We start from the raw sequence: 22,529 nt of genomic DNA, 5'->3' as shown, positions 1-22,529 counted from the left end.
TACCTCAAGAAAGTACGTAGTTTGTGGAGTACATAAGAGATTTAAAGTAGGCACTAGCTTTCCGGATACACATGCACGCCTACACGCATCCGTAAACTTGAAACAAGAAATGCCAGATCTGTAAAAATGTGCGCAGCGTATTCAATTTCATACCCAAAAACGTGCCTGTATGAAAAGCGTTCAATTTCGTGTCGATCACGACGCTGTATCGCACAGTGCATACATCCTGCTGCGCGTCTCTCCTGTCACCGGAGCGCTTGCTCCACGGCGATCTCAACAGCTCGCAATCTCGCTGTCGTTCTCTGTAGTGTTTATTTTCCATGTAAGAAGCGGGCGCGAGAATTCCGCGATCAATTATCTCCGGTGGCACTGACCGATGAGAGATCGAACGTCCGCCGGATGCTTCACCTGTCGAAGTTCCTTCGCCCTTCTTATTAAATTTCTATTTACGCGCGACTTGTTCGCATGCCGGCGCTTCGGCCGTAGACCCTGCCCCCCGCCCCCCTACCTTTTCCGCCTACGCAGTTTTCAGGCGCATTCGAAAAGAATGCACCAGCGAAAATACGCGCGCGGACGTGATTTAGATGGATTATGTTTTCCCTATGTATATGAGGCACGCACAAGCACGTTTTGCAGCACGTGTGCATGAGTGTCGTTCTGCGTGGAGAGGAAACAGCTGCGGTATAGAACGACGCACAAGCTCGGGTTAGAGCCACGCATATCCTATGCGGCCAATGAGCCTCGCTCAATCTAGATATTTTTTTGCAGAGCCGACATCTACGGTTATTCCCTTTTGTCAGTGGCATATGATACGTTGGCACATAGTGTCCGGTCGACAAGCCTTCTGCTTCGTGTCAGCTATAACAGTGCCACGCATAACTATCGAATAATTACAGCGCTACCGGCTTCACCCGCATTAATTGCACATATGTACAGAATGACAACCCGCTGCCGTAACCGCATGGGCAAGCGCCGCATTCGCCTGCTGAATTTAGCCGAAGAGGGATAGGTTCATCGTATACGGTCCCTCCCGTGCTTCGGCGCGCTGTTATGTGACATGACTAAAACTCTGTAATATAAACAGGTTCTTGGGAATTATAGATTGGTATACGTTTTCTTTTTTTTTTCAAAGTTTAACTAGCTACATGTAAAGAAAACGCAAAGAAAAAAAGGAAATGCCTAATGAGCGTAAACGCAGCACAAGTGTTACAAAAGCTACACAGTTAAGCGACGTTTAACTGGGTAAGTAAAACATATGGAACCAAACCGAGACAAAATATTTTGGTATTTCAGTGGCCGTGTTAGGTGACAAAAGGTATGAACATTGATGGTCGTATAATCTAATTCATTTGCGTTCAGACTGCTTGCAATACTCGTTGTGTCGATATAGTTGCAATAAAGAGTGACATACAATAGAACAGTTTACGAATGTAAGCGCTTCATGGAAATAAATAAATAAATAAGTAAATAAATAAATAAATAAATAAATAAATAGGCACGAAAATTGCTTGACTGTTTGGTTCATTGCTTGTATAGGCTGTTTTAGCTTTGCGAGCGTATTATACCGGCGTTTGCACTACCTAAACTGTGTAGCTCTTACCACTGACAAAAAATAATAAATAATAAATAAAAAAGTTACATTTAAAAACTTCCACAGTGGATCCATATTATGTGCCTTTCCATTCTCGAGCCACAAGGAAAAACCGTAGTTTAAATTCTGTGCAATGAGACGGTCCACTTTCTCCTATTGCGCACTAAATTTGACGGTCGTCCTTGAATATTTGAACACCCTGTGGGCAAATGAAAGGTGTCTGTGGAGGCTGGAGTCAGTGGCATGGCCAGGGTTAGCACACCATGCATGCACGCACACCTCCCTCCCCCCCGGGAACTTCACTGTTAGGATGCGGACTGACCAGCCTCCCCCTCTCCCCCCTCTCCACCCCCCTTCTCCTGTCAAGTGCATGCCTCACCGCCGCCCCCCGAAAAAAATTGACTGTCACTTTAGCATACGCCAAAGAGAGTGAAGCCGAAAGCCTGCATGCTCAAGAGACATCCATTAAATTACTTGACATTCTCATTCGAATGACTTGTTACTTCTTATTACTTGTTTTCTCCCACTGAAGCTCATGGGTTCGAGCGCCCTAACGAAGGTTACCTTAATTAACTGTGCATTAATCAACTTCGCCCTAATTAATACAAAAGGTCGGGGGAATTCGACTTCCACCAATGGTCGTGGCTTCGAGTGTCTTAATCAACTCTATATTGATTAACTTTGCTTTTTGGCATGATTAGCGCCAGCGATTTGGTAGCTAAGTGAAAGAAAACGACGACGAACGCGCGTAGTGGTATGAGCGCTCCGAGTTTCTGTGCCTCACAACGCGGCCTTGAAACATGGAGATCTAAGGCGTTCGTCTTAAAGAAATATCTGGCTACGTCACTGGCTGGAGGCAACGTTTCGACAATGCGACTTTCCAAGTCTTTAAGGTCGTAACTGGCTATAAAGTCCCATCTTAAAATCAAGATTTCCACATCAACTTCCCCGTCATCTTGAGACAATGTTCATAGACTTCGTTCGAACACCGCATTGATATATTGGTTTTGAATTGACCACTAACCTTCATTGTGATAACAGTGACGTGTCAGAAACCGTGGAACTCATTTTGTTGGAATGTTCAGGTTGCAGATAACAATTGTTAATTCGGTAGAATGGGCTCTGCTACCCAAGAACTACTAGATCTAGGTATAGGTCCTATGTCTTCGGCTTAAAAGCTACTTGAAGTCTAAAAATTTATTTTTTAGTCACTCAAGACATCGGCTTACTTGAAAAGCTCTAGCGTGTTTACATGAACATCATCACCTTTGTCTCACCTGTACACCCATGATCATATATTTCCATGCCTTATTTTTTCCCTTGCGAATCCTTGTTAACTGCTTAACAGGGTTTAAGGTGCTTCATAAATATAACGAGCCATTCAGTAGTCAGGCCGAGGTGCTCGGCACCCAGGACCGTAACGCCATTTCCATTGAGCCTTTGCGGTTTCTGGGAATTGAGCGCTTACTTGCATAATCAACACGCCGTTCCGAGAGACATGCTTTACATTTCCTGAAACTTGTATGCCGGAAGCTTAGAAGAGGAACACAGCAACAGTCTTTATTCATAATTTTATTCTTATCACAAACAAAATTTGCGGAAACATACGGAAAGTGACAGTCCGGAAGTTGCAGCACGAGCGTCCTTTTTTTTTACATTTTCTCCGTGCTGCACTTGGAGGTGCAGTGGTCTGCCGCGATTCAATACCGGAAAGCAGTGGTCAGCCACGGTGTGGACAGCGGCCAGCCTCGTCAGTGACCGCAGCCCAACAAAAGCGAAGTGGCTACTACTGCATGTTCCCACCGGACGCTGCCCTTTGCTATGCACGCCAAGTACGCGACAGACGCTTCGGCATCGTCATCACCGCTGCCGCTTTTGCCGGCCCTACACTCAAGGCGCACTCACAAACCACTTAAGAGCGTGCGTGGCTTGGAGAAAAACGTTCGTGGGGGCTGTCGTCGTGTGTCATAAACGTTCCTCCTCCTTTCCTTTTTTTTTTCTCGACAAATTGTGGCACTTGACAAATTATTACCGCGGAATAGCCGTTCCGCCTCGTACGCGAGGGCTTACTCGCCGTTTCGCGCATATAACGCCTCTCTCTCTGAAAGAGCTAGTCGTACGCCAAAATGGTTTGAAAGCTTTCTCGAGCCGTCGGGCTGAGGAGGACAAGATATGGACAAGAAAGGAGCCCGAGCAAACCACCCTTGTACGCCACCTGCAATAAAAGTGGCGGCTGGAGGCAGCACAGAGGGCCGATGCTGCACTGTACAAGCAAAACAGTGGGTACAATGAGCAGAGAGAGAAATAGAAGATGGCCGATAGAAGAAGAAAAAAAGAAAGTTCTTGAAGTGAAAAAGGAAAGAGACATTTTGCCCAGTTGCAAAGGGAGCCCCGAACATGCCCGCGGGCGAACACGCATGTTCGAGGGGAAAAAAAAAAGGCCGATGCTTTTGAAGACGTCGTTGTTGTTCTCTTGGTAATCTTTGGCACTTTCCGTTCGGCTGTGACAACCGCAGCTGGGAGGCGCCTCACCGTAGGCGAATATCACCCGACGTCTTCTTCCGACCCTCAACACACCAACGCGCGGCGGTGCGGTTTCGTCGAGGGGGGCGGAGAACCACTTTGTACTGCCCTACACCCTTGGAGTGGTGGCGGCTTCTAAGGCGCCGCAAAGCTAATTGTCGGCGAGGAAACAATGCCTTGCCGGGGGTCGGCGCGGCCGCGGCCAGGACTGCCGCACTCCGGACGCACTGCGGCCGGCTTGCCTTTGTGGTCTGCGGTCTCGCTTAGACGCAATGAGCTAGTTCTGTGCAGCGGCCCTACAGAGCCTGGAGTTCTCCGAGAACCACGCGAGGAACAGCATCCACTGCGCGTCAGAAAGTTGTCCGCATACGTGTGCGACCTTACAGCGGCAACTCGTCTTATCACATGGAAGCTGGACATGAACTCGCGACACTTTTAGACATATACAGTCGCGTTCAATATGAGCTGCAACCGTGCACATCCCGGAGCCCCTCAGGTGTACACGGTGGCGCCGACATGCGACGAATTGGTTTAATAAATACGAGCGACTGGAACAGTGCTTACTTCTCTAAGTTCTTGTTTGTGTCGGCGCCGCAGTGCAGTATTGGAGCCCCCTCGACTACGGGCACCCTGTTGCAGCTCACATAGAACGCGCTAGTACATTTCCTGGCGTTCTGCAGAGCCGATACCAGGCCCACCAAGCCGTACAGCGCTCTAGTGGTATACAGTACTTCTATTAAATGACGAAAATTCGGATTCGCCCTCGCTCCACATTGCGCCCACTCCGCGTGCCTGTTCCCGTTGTATTATGGTCTTTCGGGCAGTATGGTTAGTACTCGTTCTCGTAGCTGCATCGGCACTGGACTCAGAATTCTGCACGGAACTAAGAACCGAGGCGGGAATACAAACATGAAAGAAAAGAGAGAGAAGACAGCTTTTAAGGGTGGTTCTAAAGGGGGCGGGGGGGGGGGGGGGAGGGAGGCCTCAAACGTCTCAAACGCCGCTTAGGCTTTTTTCACCACTACGTCTGGCTTCGCCAGCACTGGAGAGAGCGACCGTCCTTTTGTGCGCTCACAGAAACGTTTTTCCGCCCCGCGTTTCGGCTTTTGCGCGCTCGTTTAGCTCGCAGCGGGAGAAACCGATCGATGGCTGACGCTCGTGCGCGCGTGCGCGCTTGTCTAGACTTCGCCGCACGCTCCCAACGCAAGGCGATTCCAGTGCGTTGACAAATGACGAGATAGATGGAAGTAAGATGGTAGACTCGTGCCCAGGGGGGCTTCAAATTACGAAAGGGGTCGAGAAAAGGCACAGATGGACTCTCTACCACGTGGGCGGAGACACTGGAGGAAGCCTCTTCTTCTTCTTTTTTTTTTTATACCGTCGCGGAAACACCATGAAGCACTCGTGTAAGAGGCTGTTGAACAGTGAGACGACGTAAAGCCGCCGAGGGGTAGCAGGATTTTTTCGGGTGCTGGCAAGGTATATAAGGGAATTCCGAGAACGATTTTCGCAACTGCGCTGCCAACTATACGCGTCGGAGGAAGCATTGAGCCACGCGGCGCGCACAGCAAGAGGTGTGTTCTCTGTCGAAAGTAAACGCGCCATGGGTATCTACTTGTATCCTGCTACAGAGTCGACTTTCGTTCGTGTACTATAGCGAGGGTCCTGCTTCCTCTCCAGGGAGGCAAAACCTCTGTAGAGTACGGAGAACTTTCGTCCTCACCGTTCGGAGTTTTAGCCTGTCCGATGCATCGCAGAAGCTACCGTTCAGAGTTCGGTGACACCACGCACGTGACAGTAAAGTCAGTGGATAAGCAGGGGACACATATGCGTCAAAGCCAATCGATCTGTTGTACGGCTAATTGTACAGACGTCCGCACTCTCACCTGGAGGGCTCGAGCACTGCGAGGCGAAGAAAGTGAAGAATTCTTGCTTTGCTGCTTGGTTTGAAGGACTACATATATGCTTTTTTTTTGTGTGTTTGTGGAGCCTGCCCCCCCCCCCCCCCCACACACACACACAAGAAAGAAACGAAAAGAAGAGAAGAGAACGAAAAATAGAGAAAGCTAAGAAAGTGCGCTCTGCGCTGGAAATTATGAGAAAGAGCTTGGCGTTTGTCGGTGCTTATAGGGGGCAACGTGTTTTCGTGAGTGAAAATAGCAATGCCCCCCAAAACAATGTGCCTCGCCTTATGCTCGCTAGCGCTTTTCAACTATCTTTTTTATTTTATTTTTTTCCAACGGGGCGATGATTTTGTCCTATTCGCTTTCCCGGACTGCCGGTCATGCTTGCTAAATCGGTAATGACCTACGAGCGAGCATTATCTCAGCCGTTAAGGAAGCATATCGGTCACATTGACAATCCTTCAGCGGAGTTACACCCTTCTCGCCTGATGTTGCTTAACTCTCTTACTATACTCCAGGGCTAGACCCTCGCGCTTCGCGAATGCGACGCCCCCTGGGAACAATTACGCGGACGACTCTGCTTCCCTCATTGTGTGCTTTCCCCATAGCTTTCCCTCACTTGCGTGTGTGTGCCGAAAGCTTTCGTCGGTATCAAACTGTCCCCTCACGCGTAATCCGTGGTGAAAGGCTGCCTTCCCCCCCCCAACCCCCCAGTTCGCGCGAGCTCACTCCTTTCCCCCTCAACCAGAGTGCTGCCCCATCCCTTCCCCGCAGAAAACCGGCTGGTGGGGAACGTGATCAACTGCCCCCACGGGGCAGGGGGATGGTGGGGGGGGGGGGGGCGGGAGGAGGCGGGGGGGGGGGGGGGGCGGGAACATGCGGCGGTGCCGTCGCCGGCTTCGCGGGTCACTGCCGTGTCAAACGCTTGTAATCCTGTTAAACAATTTGACTCGGGGGCCCGTTCGCCCGGCGGGTGTCTTATATGGCCGGCGCGGCAGGTCCTGGCACAGACGGGAGGTCTATGAAGCCATTGACGCTGCTTTATATATAGAGCGCGACGTGCGGATGTGCTCACGTGCCGGGTAATTTATGTGGGACGTCGGTCGGCCACGCTGCTGGTCCCGGCTTCGCGCGGGCGCACGCGCGTGTGTGTGTCCGGCCTCTCGTCGCCTTGCGTGTTTGTCTGTGGCCGGGGGGGGGGGGGAGCACTATAGTCACCACAGTCGCTGCCGTGTGGAGATTGTTGTATCGAGATGCTACTTCAGATGTCTGTTCCTCCCTGGTGGTAGCGAGGGATCGTCTCTCGTCGTGTGGTGTCCGTGTTTTAGCGATGCGTGTGTGAACACGTTACGGAAAGGAACACGCGCGCGTGCATGTTTCAGCGTAAGAGAGGGATTATGCTCTTTTATGCAGCAACACCTGAGTGTCGGAATAGTATAGTTATTCTACTGCGTCGTGCTGTTCAAGCGACGACAAAATGGCGCATCTTGCCTCAAAAGCGAGAACGTTTAACAGGCGCCAGGCAGTAACATAAAAATACGCGATTGCGAGCGTCTTTTGAATTTGAAACGCCCTTAAAATCGGTCAGAGGGTGTCGCATTTGCTAAGACCGTATCTAACGAAAACACTTTATAGCATTATCGCTCATACCTATGCAACCGTGCTACCCATTTATGCGTCTTACTTTGGTATCGTTCTGTAGAGGAATGAAGTTGTTGCTCGATCATGCATGCGTCGCGTGCACAGGCGGCACCGTTGGCGCTCCACGCACGACGTAATCGGAGCTAAATTTAGCCTCTCGCGCGGCATTCAGTGAGGGCACAGCCAGCCAGCAGGTTTGTCGATCCGAGCGGGAGTGGTCACGTTTGAGAGAACCCACTCAGCCATATAGTATAGGCATAATCCATCGAACTTAAGCCATGGAGTGTTGCTCATCAGGAGCGCTAAGGCCTATAGACGTGTGCAATTTGTTTTCATAAATTTCATGCTTGCTCAAAATTATGGTGCTCCCGCGTTCTGTATGCAAGATCCCGAAATGGCGTAAGAGAATCGGGCAGCAGGACAGAGGCATGCCACTTCGCTCCCCCCCCCCCCCTTTTTCAACACGGCGGGAACGGTAAGCACCATTGCAAAATTACAAACTGAGACACCAACTAGCTGCAACATAAGTGTAGGCATGTAATCTTTCTAATGCTTGTATAAATGTGACTTATGCATTTGGTTAAGTCATTTCGGCACTCTGTAGCGCCCGTGCACCGTCTGCAGCACGCACATGTTTCACGTGCTCTACCGTGCCTGCGTCCCTGATACAGCTAAATAGCCTACCCAATTTTTGTGTGTTCCTGTCTCGTTGTTGCTTTCACACAAGATGTTGCATCCCTAACTAGCCCAATGGACAATGAAAGCTGAACGTATGTAACACATCAGTAACACGGCTGTATATATGTACTGTACACATGCGGGCTAGCGAGCAGAATGGCGACACACTGCTACAAAAGCGGTTAGCTTTCTTTTCGTACTAACTTCGATTTTCTCGTGAATGCCTAACCGTGTTAGTGGGCCGTTTGCAAAGATAATGCAGTCTAACACAGCGGTAAAAAGCACACGATGGTACGTTACCGTGCGGCACCGCACTATCATGGTGGATAGGGGAGCGTTATTGCGTTCTCCGTGACAGCTAGCGTTTTGAGACGCTGTCGATGAGGCGCTCAGAGAGGCTGTTGCCAAACTCTGCACGGAGTTCCGAACTGGTCCATGAGGAAGTGGCGCTTGAAGTACCGCTCGGCTCCCGCGTATATACGAGTAATTAAGGCACGATGGTAAGGGGAGCGCCATCCATACCACACAGTGCAACATGGTGCCGCAAATAACACCCTCCCAAAGCATGCTAAACGCGTTCTTGGATAACAACCAACGTTGGTCTTTCATAACTTGTTTATGTACAAATTGAAGACACCTACCTATCTACGACAAGAAACAAAGCCTGGCTAAAATTTCACAGTATTTACTGAAAAAAAAAGAAGAAGAAGAAGAAGGCGGCGAGTCAAGAAGCGTTCTTCAGTTCCCGCATTTTCCCAGCTTTTCTTGTATTTAATCGTCGCGAGCCAATGTTTATTTGTGCACATCTTTTCCGTGAAGTTGTAAGGACCACGTGGATACCCTTTTTGCCACAGTGAGTGACTTTTCACCATTTTACGGACATTCCTGTGCATCCGTCGGCGGCGTCTGACGAGCACTTCGGAGACCACGCCTTGGCCTCCGGGGTGGCTCAGTGACACTCGTCCGCTACCATCATGGAATACCAAGTACAGGGAGAAAATATTCGTCCGGAGGAAGTCACTCAAGAGCAGGGATGGCAAACCGCAGGTGCTAGAAGAGCTGGCGCCAAATCGCGGGAAGCTAACCCGAACGCCATGGCAACGCCTTTGGCTCCCCATAGCTACAAGTCTAGCGGCACAGCGCTGAAGACCAAGATCATTAGGGCGAGCCGAATGCCTGTTCTTCCCAAAGAAGACACGAAGATCGTTATTAGACCAAGAGGTGGGCTGAATATTTCCAAAATTGGAGCGGCCACGGTGGCTGACGCAATACTTGCAGCCTCCGGCATCAGCCAGCACGAGCTCACACAAGACACTCTGTGCCCGAACTTACAGCAAAACATCATGGTGGCCAGCACTCCCAGACGGGTGAATGCCGATCGATATGCCCGCATCAAGCAAATCCGAATCACGGGCAAGATTCACGAAATCTGCGCGTACGAGACAGCCCCGCACTCCACGTGCAAGGGGGTCATACGTGCCATACCGCTGCAAGACGACCCAGCGACGGTGGATGGCAAGATTGTTAACCCGAACAACCCTCTTGCACTAGCAGCCAAGAGAATTGCTCAGACTGGGACCATCATCATCGCCTTTGACGGGCAGCGGGTACCGAATTTTGTCAGGTACGGAACGCTCCTGATGAAATGTTCCCTATATCGAAAGCAAGTGGACGTATGCCACGCCTGCGGAAGACTCGGGCATCGCGCCGATGTATGTCCAACACCGAGCGACGTCATCTGTCGGGGATGCGGCCTGCCAAATCCCAATGAGCAGCATCAATGCACCCCAAAATGCAAGATCTGCGGTGGTCCGCACCTTACAGCCGGTAAAGAGTGTGCGCGCAGATTCAAGACGCCATACATTGTTCGCCGACGACGCTTCGAGCGTGCCAGGCAGCAAGAGCAGCTCCCCACGCCAGCACCAACAGCACCAACTGCACCATCCAGCACCAACCGTAGGGGCAGAAGACGCTTGCGCTCGAGAAGCCGCTCTACAAGCCGACGGGACTCCAGAAGTCGCTCTACCTCGAGATCGCGACTTACATCGCCTTCTCCAGCGCGCTCCAGCTCCAGAAGCTGCTCCAAGTCCCGTACTGGGAGCGACTCCTCCAACAGCTCACGTTCGAAGACCCCCAACGGCGGTAAAGGCAAGTCCTCTCTAACGTGGGCCGATAGGGCCCGTGGCAACCAAACGCAGGCGTCCAACTCTCAAGACTCGCACGACCTGCGTCTCACGAATGAGCTCGAAGAGCTTAGGCGTGCCAATGATAGTCTTAGAAAGGAAAACGCTCTGTTCAAGCAGGAAATCAGTCGGCTAGCCGCCGAGATGGCGGAAATACGAAGATTGGCGCTCACACAGCCAGCTTCTCAGCCTGCCGCACGCTCTTCGGCCATGGACACAGTGGAGGCCCCTCCCAAGACGGTTGCAGTGAAGCGGCGTGCCCTGGATGACTCAAGGGGAGACGAGATGGTAGAACTCCTGTCTGACCTCAAGAACGCAATCTCCAACATACAGACAGGTCTCTCACACGTACAAGAAATGATCGCGCACCCTCAGCTGGGCCTGGTCGCCCTCAGCACTAGAATACTTAGGCTGGAGGGAACCAGCCACGGATCTTTGCCAAGCACATCTACAGCTCAAGTCCCAACGTTGCCCAGCGTCATTGCCTCACCGACGGAGGGTGCCATTATGAATGCGGCACTTTCGCAATTCATTCACAAGCCCAAACATGGATAACGTAACTAACGTCATAACAATGTGGCAGTGGAATTGCGCAGGGTTCGCCAGCAAACGGGCGACCCTGCGACAATACCTAAAAAGCGTAAAGGACAAACCCCAAGTAATCGCCTTGCAAGAAACGATCACATCATCACCTATCAAGCTCCCCGGTTTCCTTACGGTGGCTTCCACTGAAGGAGGAAGGGGGGTCGCTATCCTGGTCAGTAAAAAGTTCACGTGCCTTCAGCGAGACCTTGGTCCCGCGGACAATGGGATCGAGTACGTCATGGCCGAACTCCTTGTCGACCCCCCTACGCAGCGCTTAAGAAGAAACAGTATCTTCATACTGAATGTTTACTGCAGACCCAGCGTTCACAGAGCCAGGCCTAGTGGTATTCTCAAGAAGGCCGTGCATTTGGCTGGCTGTCAGCCTCTAATCGTCATGGGGGATTTTCATGCCCAGCATCAGGCGTGGGGCTATTGTACCAATACGAAGAAGGGTAGAGACATATGGGATGCGGCAGCGGAGGAAGATCTTACGCTGATAACCGATAAAGACTTTCCAACCAGGAGAGGGAACTCGGTATGCCGAGATACGACTCCGGATCTTACCTTTGTCAAGAACCTGGAAAACGTCAAGTGGACCAACACAGCCATGGACCTCGGTAGCGATCATTGCATCATCGAAGCTGTGATCAAGACTGCCCGCAACAAAACGAGGACCTTTAGGTTCACTGACTGGGACTTGTTCCGAGCCAACCGCTCCGAGCGCGTCCTTAACGATGATATGGACCTAGACTCTTGGTGCGACGAGATAAAGAAGGACGCGGCTAGAGCCACCAAGGAGGTGACAACCGATCTGGAGGTGGACAGGATGGACAGTAGGCTGGCGCATCTTTTGGAAGCCAAGCAGGCACTGCTCGCGAGATGGAAGACTCAGCGCCATAACAGAAGACTACGCAAGAAAATATCCGATATAAACAAGATGATAGAGGCTCATTGCAAGGTGCTATGCAAGCAGCAATGGGACGAGCTGTGCGACTCGGTGGAGGGCCAGCTCAAGAACGGTAAAAGCTGGGGTCTCCTTAAGCACCTACTGCACGATGGCAACACCAAGTCCAACCAGAAGAGAGCTTTGGCGAAAGCTGTCCATTTGGCCACCGACTCGACTCCAGATGAGGCAGTCATGGAGCACCTCATAGACAAGTACCTGGCGGCCACGGACGATCCGGTGCCCCCCCATTTTCCCGAGTACGAAGGGCGTGACGTACCATCTATGGACGAGGATTTCACCGTGGCTGAGGTCAAGCGAGTTCTCGCATCCCTCAACGGCAGATCTGCCCCTGGGCCCGACGGGATCACCAACAAAATGCTCAAGCATCTCGACGACGCCTCAATCGAGTTTCTTACGCGCAAGATGAATGATATCTGGTGCAGCGGCCTCATTCCCAAGAGCTGGAAAACAGCCTACACAGTACTCATACCGAAGCCAGGTAAAGCGCCGAGCATCGACAATCTAAGACCCATCTCCCTGACGTCGTGTGTTGGAAAGATGGCCGAGCACGCCATGCTTAACCGCCTTACTGACCATCTCGAGTCTAACGAATGCTATACACACAACATGATTGGCTTTCGGTCGGGGCTTTCGACTCAGGACGCCATGAGACTGATCAAGCACCAAATCATTGACTCTACCTCCGCCGACACTAAGGCAATTCTCGGCTTGGATCTGGAAAAGGCTTTTGACAACATATCGCACGCCTTTATTCTCAAGAGCCTGACAGAGTGTAACGTCGGCAAACGGGCGTACAATTTCGTGCGATCTTTCCTTTCCTCAAGGTCCACTAGACTGAAGATTGACGAGTTTTTGACCCACGAAATCCAGCTTGGTCCAAAGGGAACACCTCAGGGGGCGGTGATCTCCCCGACGCTGTTCAACATCTCCCTGATCAACCTGTCGAGGGCCTTGAACAAAATCCCCAACATTAACCACACGATCTACGCGGATGACATCACCATCTGGTGCTCCAGTGGATGTGAAGGGCAGGTCGAGGGTGCTTTGCAAGAGGCCATCGATGTGACGGAGCGGTATCTAATCCCCACCGGGCTAAGGTGCTCGCCCGCTAAATCCGAGCTCTTGCTCTACAAGAAGAGGCCCAGAGGTGGTTCACACCGATCCTGGAAGCCAGCAGCAGAGAGCCACATTACATTATTCACCGGTAAGGGCTCCCCAGTACCGCGGGTAGACACTATCAGGGTCCTAGGAATGTTTATCGAGTCAAACGGGGCCAATGGAGCCGCCCTCAAACGCATTTGTTCCAAGACCGAAAGCGCCCTCGGCCTGATCCGAAGAATCGCCAATAGGTACTGCGGAATCAAGGAAGACAATCTGATCCGCATTATCCACGCCTTCGTGCTCTGCCACCTCGCTTATTCAGGGGCTATGCACAATTGGCTCGTATCGGAGCGCAACAAGATCAACGCCTTAATCAGAAGAGTCTTCAAGCTTGCCGTCGGCCTTCCCATGCGAACGCACACAAAAGACCTTCTCAATTTGGGAATTCACAACACGTTCGAAGAAATCGTTGAAGCCCAAGAATTTTCCCAGTTCGTCAGACTCTCCGGTACCCCAGCGGGCCGAGCCATACTTGGCAAGCTGGGACGTAACCCCATGGTCGTCAGTCTCGACGCTGTGAAGCTGCCCAGCGACGTAAGGTCCAAAATTTACATACACCGGGTGCCACGAAATATGCATCCCACCTACAACGAAGGACGAAGGCGAGCCAGGGGTAAAGCTCTGCTCGCCAGTGCCCGCTTGAACAAGGACCGAACATGCTTCGTAGACGCTGCTTCCTACGTTCAAGAAGAGGCCTTCTCCTCAGTGGTCATCGACTGTGATGCTAAAATCCTTAGCTGCGCTACCGTCCGCACTTCTAATTCCAGCGTTGCAGAGCAAGTTGCTATTGCTCTTGCATTGACGGACAGTGTACATGACACGATTTATTCGGATTCTAAGGCCGCTGTCAGGGCCTTTCAGATGGGAATGGTGGCTCCCCAGGCCCTACGTATCATCCAAAGTACCAAAGACATGAAACATCACTCTTTGGCCTGGTTCCCTGCGCACCTTGGGACCATTGAGGGTGCCTTGATCAACCCCAACGAGGAGGCGCACTCGGCTGCACGAGGTTTGACTGACCGTGCGCTGGGCAACGCGTCCTCTCCTGGGCGACCCGAGCCTCTCTGCTCGTACAACGAAATCTGCAAATACAATTATCTGTCAAGAAGAGTCCTACCTTCGCCGCACTCCTCGCTGTGCAGGGCCCAGGCAGTCACTCTCAGACTACTGCAAACAAGCACTTACCCGAGCCCCGCAGCGCTACACACAATGTACCCCGACCGGTTCCCAAGCCCGGATTGCCCTCTGTGTGGTGACTATGCGGACTTCGAACATGTCCTGTGGGGCTGCGCCTCTGCCGGTCCTCCTTTCACTCAAGAGGAAATGAAGAAGCTGATTAGGGCCCAGGATCAGACCTCTCAAACCCTGGCAGTCCAGAGGGCTCGCGACAGGGCCGTCAGGTTCCACCTGATGGTCCCCGAGTGGGCCTAGCCAGGTGGCGTGGCGTTTGCTTACGTCTCTAGTGGACAAAATAAAGTTGTTTCACTCACTCACTCACTCACAGTATTTACTTTTTTTTGTATACCTTATTCTCAGTCACAATCCCTATGTGAGCTTACGCAATTTCACATATGCGGCAAGAAAAATTAGGCAGTTTATACTAATCAGCTTAATACGTGCTAGCTGTACAAAACAAACACACACCGTCCTGAGTGCGCAATGGCGATAAGCGATCGAGTCCCTTAATTCACCGAGGAAGCAATTAATATACAGCGCAGCACCGTTAGAAAGAGAGAAAAAAGGTCCATTTTAATTATAAACAGGAGATTGTAGCCTGACTGACAGCCTCGCACGCAACGTGCACCCACAATGAACACACAAGTACAAGGTAGAACAGACCCGCACGAACGTGCACGTGCACATAGAAGCGTACAGACTCGCAGGACACTCGGGAAGTTTAAATGCGCCGTCGTTCTCACGGCGTTCATTTAGCGTTCTCGTGGAACATTCGACAGCGGTCGCCTTTTCGCAGATGGCGCTGCGAGCGAACGCAGCTTTAACGCAGCGCGGTGCACATTAGCGGCCGCGCAACTCGCCCTCGTCTCCGCCGTGCGTGCTGCCAACCATGGCACCAATTTCCCGCTCATCGCACCCCCTTTCTACTCAACTCATTTCCCTTTCTCGCCATCTCCAGTTTCGCCTCCTCTCCTCTCTCATCTTCGCCGAAATACTCCTCGACATCCCATTTGCCGCGCCCGCACCACTCCTTACAACACGACTGTACGGCCAGGCTCGGCGGCGCCCGCTTATACGTACGTGATGTGCCCGTTGAGAAGCGAGGCGCCATAACGGGCCGTGTTATCGCCGCGGAACGACCAATTAGGCGAGTAATTGGCCCGAGGCAACTGCCTCGGGATTTCGGGAATCATTTCGCCGCCTCCTCCTTCTCCCGCTCCTCACCGCCGCCCAGCACATTCTCCTAGCCAATCTACGTGGTTGCTAAGGGAACCGCTGCGGAGGAAAGGGGATCGCAGCTCTTTCCTCCTCAGAAGAAAATTGCCTCCGGGCATCTTTCACTTGTTTTTTCTCTCTCTCTTTCTTTATGGGTCTCTTCTTTTCTAACTTTGGGTTTTCTGTGAGTAACAGTTATTTATATCTTCTTTTCTTTGCCCTTCTCCCGCACTTACACCTTTTTTTTTTTGCACTAGGCGTTCATAACGAAGGCTGTTGCCCCGAAGCTGTTCAAACGTCTCGCACGCAGAGAGAGAGAGAGAGAGAGAGAGAGAGAGATTTCGCAACTTTACCAGCGACGCACCGAACGGTATATAATGCGCTCGGCTGGCGCGCCTTCCTTCGCACTCGCGCGCGAAACTGCAATCGCTTTTCCTCCCTTCTTTTATATTTGTTTCACTTACGAGCCAGCGAGTGATGGCGGGGCGGCGGCGGGCATGGTGGCGGGAGTGCACCTACCGGTCGGCCAATGAGAGCCCGCCACGAGCCCGTCGATACTCCTCTCACTCTCCGTTTTCTCACCTTCTTTCTCCTACACAGCATCGTTTCTTATATGCCGTGCTTTCGCCAAGATGGCAGCATCATCTCGTCCTCCTCGGTACAGAGCTTTTGTGGGGAAGAGAAATTGCCCTTTCCATGGCGATGTGTAGGACGGGTGGCGGCGCGATTTGGGCCGAACTTATGGTGGAATTGATGGGTATAATGCAAAGAAATGGCTATAACGGCCGAATGAGAGAGATCGAGCACACCATGGTGCGTGCCACCTAAGAGTGTCGGATTGAGGTCTAAGAAAATGTCTTCTGCTGGTCGAAACGAAACAACGAAGGTTGAGAATCCCTTCGGGCAAAAAAACTAAAAGCTCACTTCTCTCAGTTTTCTTGTGCTGACGGCATCTGTATTTTTGTGTCCCTGCAAGGGTTAAGCGCATGTAAGAAACACTACAAGACAACGATTCTTATTTCCAACTCTTACTGAGCTACGCAGGATGCAGCCAACAGTTAAGCGCTCATTTGGTTTGTGTATGCTGACGCAAACGCAGAGCTTCAACCATATTTATTTTTTCGGAATGAAGCGAGCATCGCTGGTCTCGTTGGCGCCAATATTGAAACTCATTCTCGCTGCACGCAAGTCCCGGCGAGCTCAATGCCACCTCGTAGAAACGGGCACGATCTTGCAACCAAAGTGTTAGTCTTTGCACTTTTGCGGCAACGGGGTATGGCTTTATGCTCTTCTAGATATACCCGTCTGAGCAAGAGGTCGCGTGAACAAATCCAGGCCGCGGCGGCCGTATACCATGAGCGCGAAATGCAAAAACGCCCGTGCATTGGGGGTATACGTTAAAAGATCCCCTGGTGGTCAAAATTAATCCGGAGTCCTCCAATACGGCGTGCCTCATGATCAAAACGTGATTTTGGCACGTAAAACCACCAAATTCAATATTTTAGATGTATACCTGCTTCCAGGACTGTCCCGCTCGAGTGCATCGGTTTATGCATGTGTCACGTCATTCTGTCCCGATGGACAACTGCTCCATTCAGAGCCGTATTAAAGCTTCCATGGCCTTCGCGTCATGATATGGTTTTTGCATGACGTTGAAGGATTGAAAAGCAGGAATGAGCTCATGAACGTAAAGACCTTAACTAATCGAATTTGCTATCTGCGATTGAATGAGACCGCTCCACTTTCTCGGTTTAGGAGAGGGTTTGTGTGGATCAACAATAGGAGTAACAGTATGCAAAATAAGTTTAGAAAAAAAGAATATTTGTACATTACACTGCGATTGAAAAGTATAGCTACACGGGGACGTGAACACGTGTCATCCTCCTTCTGTGATCTGCTAGCATCCTATAGTTAGCTCAGATGGTAGAGTGACCACCCCGGTTGCTCCCGGGTTGGAATTCCGGACACAGGACGAATTCTTTTTTTTTCAATTGCGAAGCTTTCTCTTTGAGAAACCCGTATGGGTTTCCTTTATAGTTTCGGGCTACAAGACGGCTAGATGTGAATTTTTCAATTTCATGAACTTTCCTCCACCTTGCGGGCTTAATTCCGCTGAACTGATTTGCCAATGCTAAGACAATACGCTAATTTCTGAGATTCATCTGATTACAAACTCATCAATTCCATGATTCCAATGGAATCACCCAAATGTGCACAGCATCGTCAATCGGCTGTGTGTGTGTGTGTTGACAACTTCGCATTTTAAGTTTTTCTCCATGACCTCAGGCACGTGCTTCGCAACATAGTTCAATAGGCAGGCTACAAGACAGGCTACAAAACATGTATCGTGTGTCACTCTTTAGCGATGTCCACATTCGGCACATGGCCACGTACGGTTTAGTGATCTACTCTTGGCCGAATTAAACTAGGGAACACTCACTGATGTGTGAATTGCTCCGCTAAGTGGCTCTGAGTTTTACTAATTGGAAAAAAAATTACCTACTTTACCTGTTAATCGAAAGCATTTTGTAATACCCGATGTGTTAACGAGGGACGAGTAACCGCAGACTACTTAACGGTCCTCCAATGAGTACGAGTGTAATTGGAATGACATCCCTGTTCCACAAGCTTTGTATGCATTTTCATTCTTTCATGTACTCGAAATTTCCCATTTCACAATTCACTCGAATTTCACAATTTAACTACAGACAAATTGACAGACTGACTAGCGGACAAAGCAAATGGAGTTTCGAGTTCTTAACTGCTGTCGCAGTAAACGGCGCCAACCCAATGCAACAGCTGTCGTGTCGCTCCTGGTAAGCTAGCTTTGCCGCAGAATTAGAAATATTGCAGTGAAATAACCTTTACGACTTTAAATCCGAAACAGTTCCCAGCGAGTAAAACTAAATAAGGAAACACAACAGAGATGATTAAAATTATTAATAAATGTAATGAAAAAACCAAACTGTTAATGGTGTGCTAGATTCCTGATGACATGTCTGTCTTACATATACGTGAGTTAAATCTGGAGATACCCCAGATAGTTCCTTAGCGGTTGTTCCGGTATAACAACTCAAATTAAGATTGGAGTACTCAGTTGCCTTTGTACTTTAAAGCGTATTTGCTATTATAACGCCCCGTAGACTTCTAGGTAGACATACAAAGAAAGTTTAAATATGTAATATTAAACGGGCTAGTTGGTCAGTAGCTTATTGATTCATGTTACTAGCGCGATGTAAACAGGACAAAAGGGGAACCGAGCTAGCATTTGTGGTTTCAACGTCTTCACTCTGTCTCTTGATTTCATTGCGCTGTTAAGATAAATGAATAATTTGAAATCAATCCTGCTAACAAGCTGCATGGCGTACTGGCCCATCCGTCCATCTGGCAGCTCTCGTCTATCCGAATGTATCCTGTCATAAACGCCGGCATTTATTTATTTGCAATAACCAGCCTTCGGCGGTATTTGGATCAGCGCGGCGTATTTACGTAGTAAAACGGCTTTAAGTTATCACGTGTCACAACAGTGTGTTACAACAGCGTGTCACAGTTGGGCTCATACTTCGGTCTGTACAGTATAAGTATACCCGCACGCTCCATCTCGGCCATGACTATATCTATGTACCGAACGAAGGCAGACATGCAAAGCGCAGCTTGAATGGCATCAGCTTTCTTACGCATCGCTAGCTGTCCATTCAACGGAGACATTCTCTCCCCACAGAGGTCGCTGCCTGCGGCTTTCCAGCTTTCATCGGCGGGCTTCACTCACACAGCCGGAACTTGTGCGTCCATGATGAAAACCAAACAGAAGCGCTCACTGAAAAAGCTCACGCGCTGCGTCTGTATAACCCCACCTTCTTTTTGCCCGCTTTCTCCCGACATTGCACTCGCCCTCACTGGTGGTTTACAGGCCGAAGGAAAGCGAGGCCGCCCGCCCGAACAAGAGAACGCGCGACTCCGAGCACCGCGGAGTGTGAACGCATATCAACGGTCACATAAATCAGGCAAGTCCGGGTAGTTGCTCTTGCTTTTCCTTCTAGGTGTTTCCCACCTGGTGAGTCCGGCACGAGCGGTGCGAGCTGCTAAATTTTCATGATTTCGGCGTAATGAGAGGTCCTGGGCGGCTCCATAAAACAGTGGGAGGGCCCCGCGCGTCCATTCTGTGCACGCCCCTGGTCAGCGCGGCGATTTATTGCTCCGTCATTGTGGCGCTCCCCGAGCGCGTGCGTGCCGCGTGGATTTCGAGTCGTTGCCGCGCCGCCGTGGCTGTTGTTGTGGTTCGGATGCGGCGCACGCGCCAGGGACTGCCCTCCGCACGAGGTTCGCATCTGCCACCGTTTTCTCTGGTCTTCCGAAGAGGCGAGAGTGCGCCGCAAGCTGTGCGGTCGGAGGGCACACCGTGTAAGCACGAGAAAAATGTCCTCGGTGTTGTCGTGAAACGGCACGCATGTGTACAGTGTCAGTTGCCGCGATTTTCGATGAACACGCGGCCAGCTGCACGAACCACGAAGTCGTTCTATCTTTTCTTTTTCATAACACCCACTTTTTGCAGTGAAATTGTATTTTTACTTTTGTGTTCATTTGCCAAAAGACGGTTGGAGCGGCAAAACCCGTGCTGCACCAACGCTTCTTCGCGTACATTTGAAAACGAAGACCGTGTCCTGAACGTTCAAAGCTCTCTTCATTCACGTGTTTCACGCAGTCCTCGAGAGTGTGAAAAGCAACATTGAGCCCATAAATTCATAGCACCGTGTTCAACAGCGCTTTGTAAGCTTAAAGCATGACGAACGCATAAATCTTGAGGTTGCAGTGCTAGCTTATACGTGTTGTGAGAAACTTTCTCTGGACTGGTCATGCATGCCGCGTGCATGGTGCGAAAAGCTCCAGAGATCAAGGGGCACGTATTTTTGATATCAGAGAAGAGTGGGGACGACGCAGGAGAACGCAGGAAATGGAGGAGTTTACTGCATTTCTGTGACGTCCGTGTTCGTACATATCAGCCCAGGGTATATACCCCAACATGTGCACTGCACAGAGCAACTCAGAGTTGACGTGTACGCTTGACTGCAGCTACATGCCATTCCTGGATTTAAACCCCCGAAGGGTTTCGAAACACTTAGGTTATGCTTGTGTCTGCTTCCTCCAGCGGGAAGACGGATCTTGCATGTAAAAAGTATAGGAATGAGGGATACTAGACGAGTACATTGTTTAAGGTTGTTTCTTTCCAGTATTCTGCTAATAGACACTCCAAAAATCTTTCTTCAACGCTGTTCCCACACTTTCCAGGACAACTGGTTCACGGGCTTCAGAAGGCAGACTTTGGAGGCAGTCCGCAAGGCAGTCTGCAAGGCAGTCCGCGTGCGAGGTGAGAAAACGTGCCTTCTGTGTTTGCGCCCAGTTCACAGTATTTGGTGAATTACACGTTCGTGAACTTTAAAACCCGGTAAGACTCTTGTTGCTCGCGGGGATTTAATGCAAAATGAAATTAGCCTTTCAGCTTGACTCACACTTCTTCATTGAATAAATGTCTCTATCACTCCCCACACGTAGGATAAAAAAAAACGAAAAATATAAAGGAGCGCGAAACGCTACAACAAAAGTCCCTCTGCGCACAATCATCACTTTCCGATGGCAGCGATTTAAGGCTTATATACACGTTCTCGGTATGAGCTAGTGACAGGTTCAGCCAGAAGGAATTTTCAAAAAACACTCTGTCTGAAATTCATCACCTGCCGCTGCTGACGTCCCTTCGCGGGGGATACGTTTACTGCCTTTTTATAAGCTACCCGCTCCACGAGCTCATCACAATGCAGAGGTTTTGCTCGCGGAAGCAGAGCGACTCTCAGCTGCAAACTTGCGCGCCGACTGCCGCTTCTCGAGCCGTGCGCGTTCCAGGCGCTGCCGAGCGTTCAATTCCCAATCAAAAAGGCATCCATCACGGCTGACCGGCTCGGCCGGGGGATTACACACTCGGGGTGCGAATGCAGGGGACGCGCGCAGCAGCGCGGGGAGTGAGGCTTCTCTTTGGCAACTAAATCCCGCGATGCCCACCGGCTTGTCCCGCCCTCGCCTCGCCAGCCTCCCTCCCGGCTTTCGGCGCATCTCGGAAGCTCCCGACGTCCCCCTGTGGGGAGCGAGCGTGTGTTTCAATGGCGAAAAGAAGTTGCAGGTGGCAAGAATTAGCGGGCGATGCCTTGCTGGCGGCCCCTCGGGTGTGATCAATTTGCTCGCTTTTCGCCGCAGATTCAAGGGAAGGGGAGTGGTGCAGGGAAGGCTGCCTGCCACGCTATACAGTGCGCGCACGCGAGCAGCTGTCGACTGTGCTTCGCCGGTAGATTACTGAAGTTACGCGAGAGGCCCGCGCCTCAGGACGTATATTAAGCAAACTAATAAACAGTAGCATAAGAGTGAGAAAAGTAAAAAAAGAAATGAAGCGCGTTTTTGTGTCGTGTACTCATTTCTCGAGCATGCAAATGGAAACAGGCTAATGAAAAGCTACGGGACAACCATGCTCTCATCTCTCTCCGTGGCGCTAAATTGTAAGCTGCTCTGTCCGACATGGGCAGCGGCAGTAAAAGTGATAAAATTACATTACTATAGAATAAACATTACACGTATATGCATCGAACTCATTTCGAATTGTACCTGATGACATAACACGCCATTCGAAGAACGTCTTTATGCTACCAACAGGTTCAAGTGTTTCGGCGCAACGTATACTTAAGGCACTAAAGTCTTGGCTGTAGCAGAACTACCGGCTGCAAAACCATAACGTGGAAATTTTTAGGTACAACTGGAGGTGCAACAGTCAACAGGAGCAATAGAGAGTAAAAAAAATGTCTCATGGGCAAGACCGTTAGGTGCAATGGTATCGTTGCTGCTGAATGCGCAAAAAGGTTTGGTAT

General features: G+C 50.6%; 1 long non-coding RNA gene across 1 annotated transcript in view; it reads left to right on the top strand.

Annotated features, from left to right (window-relative positions):
- The window catches only part of LOC139059671 (uncharacterized), a 41,389-nt gene extending 20,399 nt beyond the window's left edge, over nucleotides 1–20,990 (top strand). Inside the window, exons 2-3 of the long non-coding RNA XR_011514303.1 lie at nucleotides 19,535–19,628; nucleotides 20,911–20,990. This is a non-coding gene — a long non-coding RNA (uncharacterized lncRNA). The remainder of the gene's footprint in view (nucleotides 1–19,534; nucleotides 19,629–20,910) is intronic.
- The last annotated feature ends 1,539 nt before the right edge of the window (nucleotides 20,991–22,529 follow it).

Source organism: Dermacentor albipictus, chromosome 4, assembly GCF_038994185.2.
Source record: "Dermacentor albipictus isolate Rhodes 1998 colony chromosome 4, USDA_Dalb.pri_finalv2, whole genome shotgun sequence".
In the NCBI taxonomy this organism is placed as follows: domain Eukaryota; kingdom Metazoa; phylum Arthropoda; class Arachnida; order Ixodida; family Ixodidae; genus Dermacentor; species Dermacentor albipictus.
The sequence above is the reverse complement of the archived record's forward strand: the minus strand, read 5'-3'. Positions and strand labels throughout refer to the sequence as shown.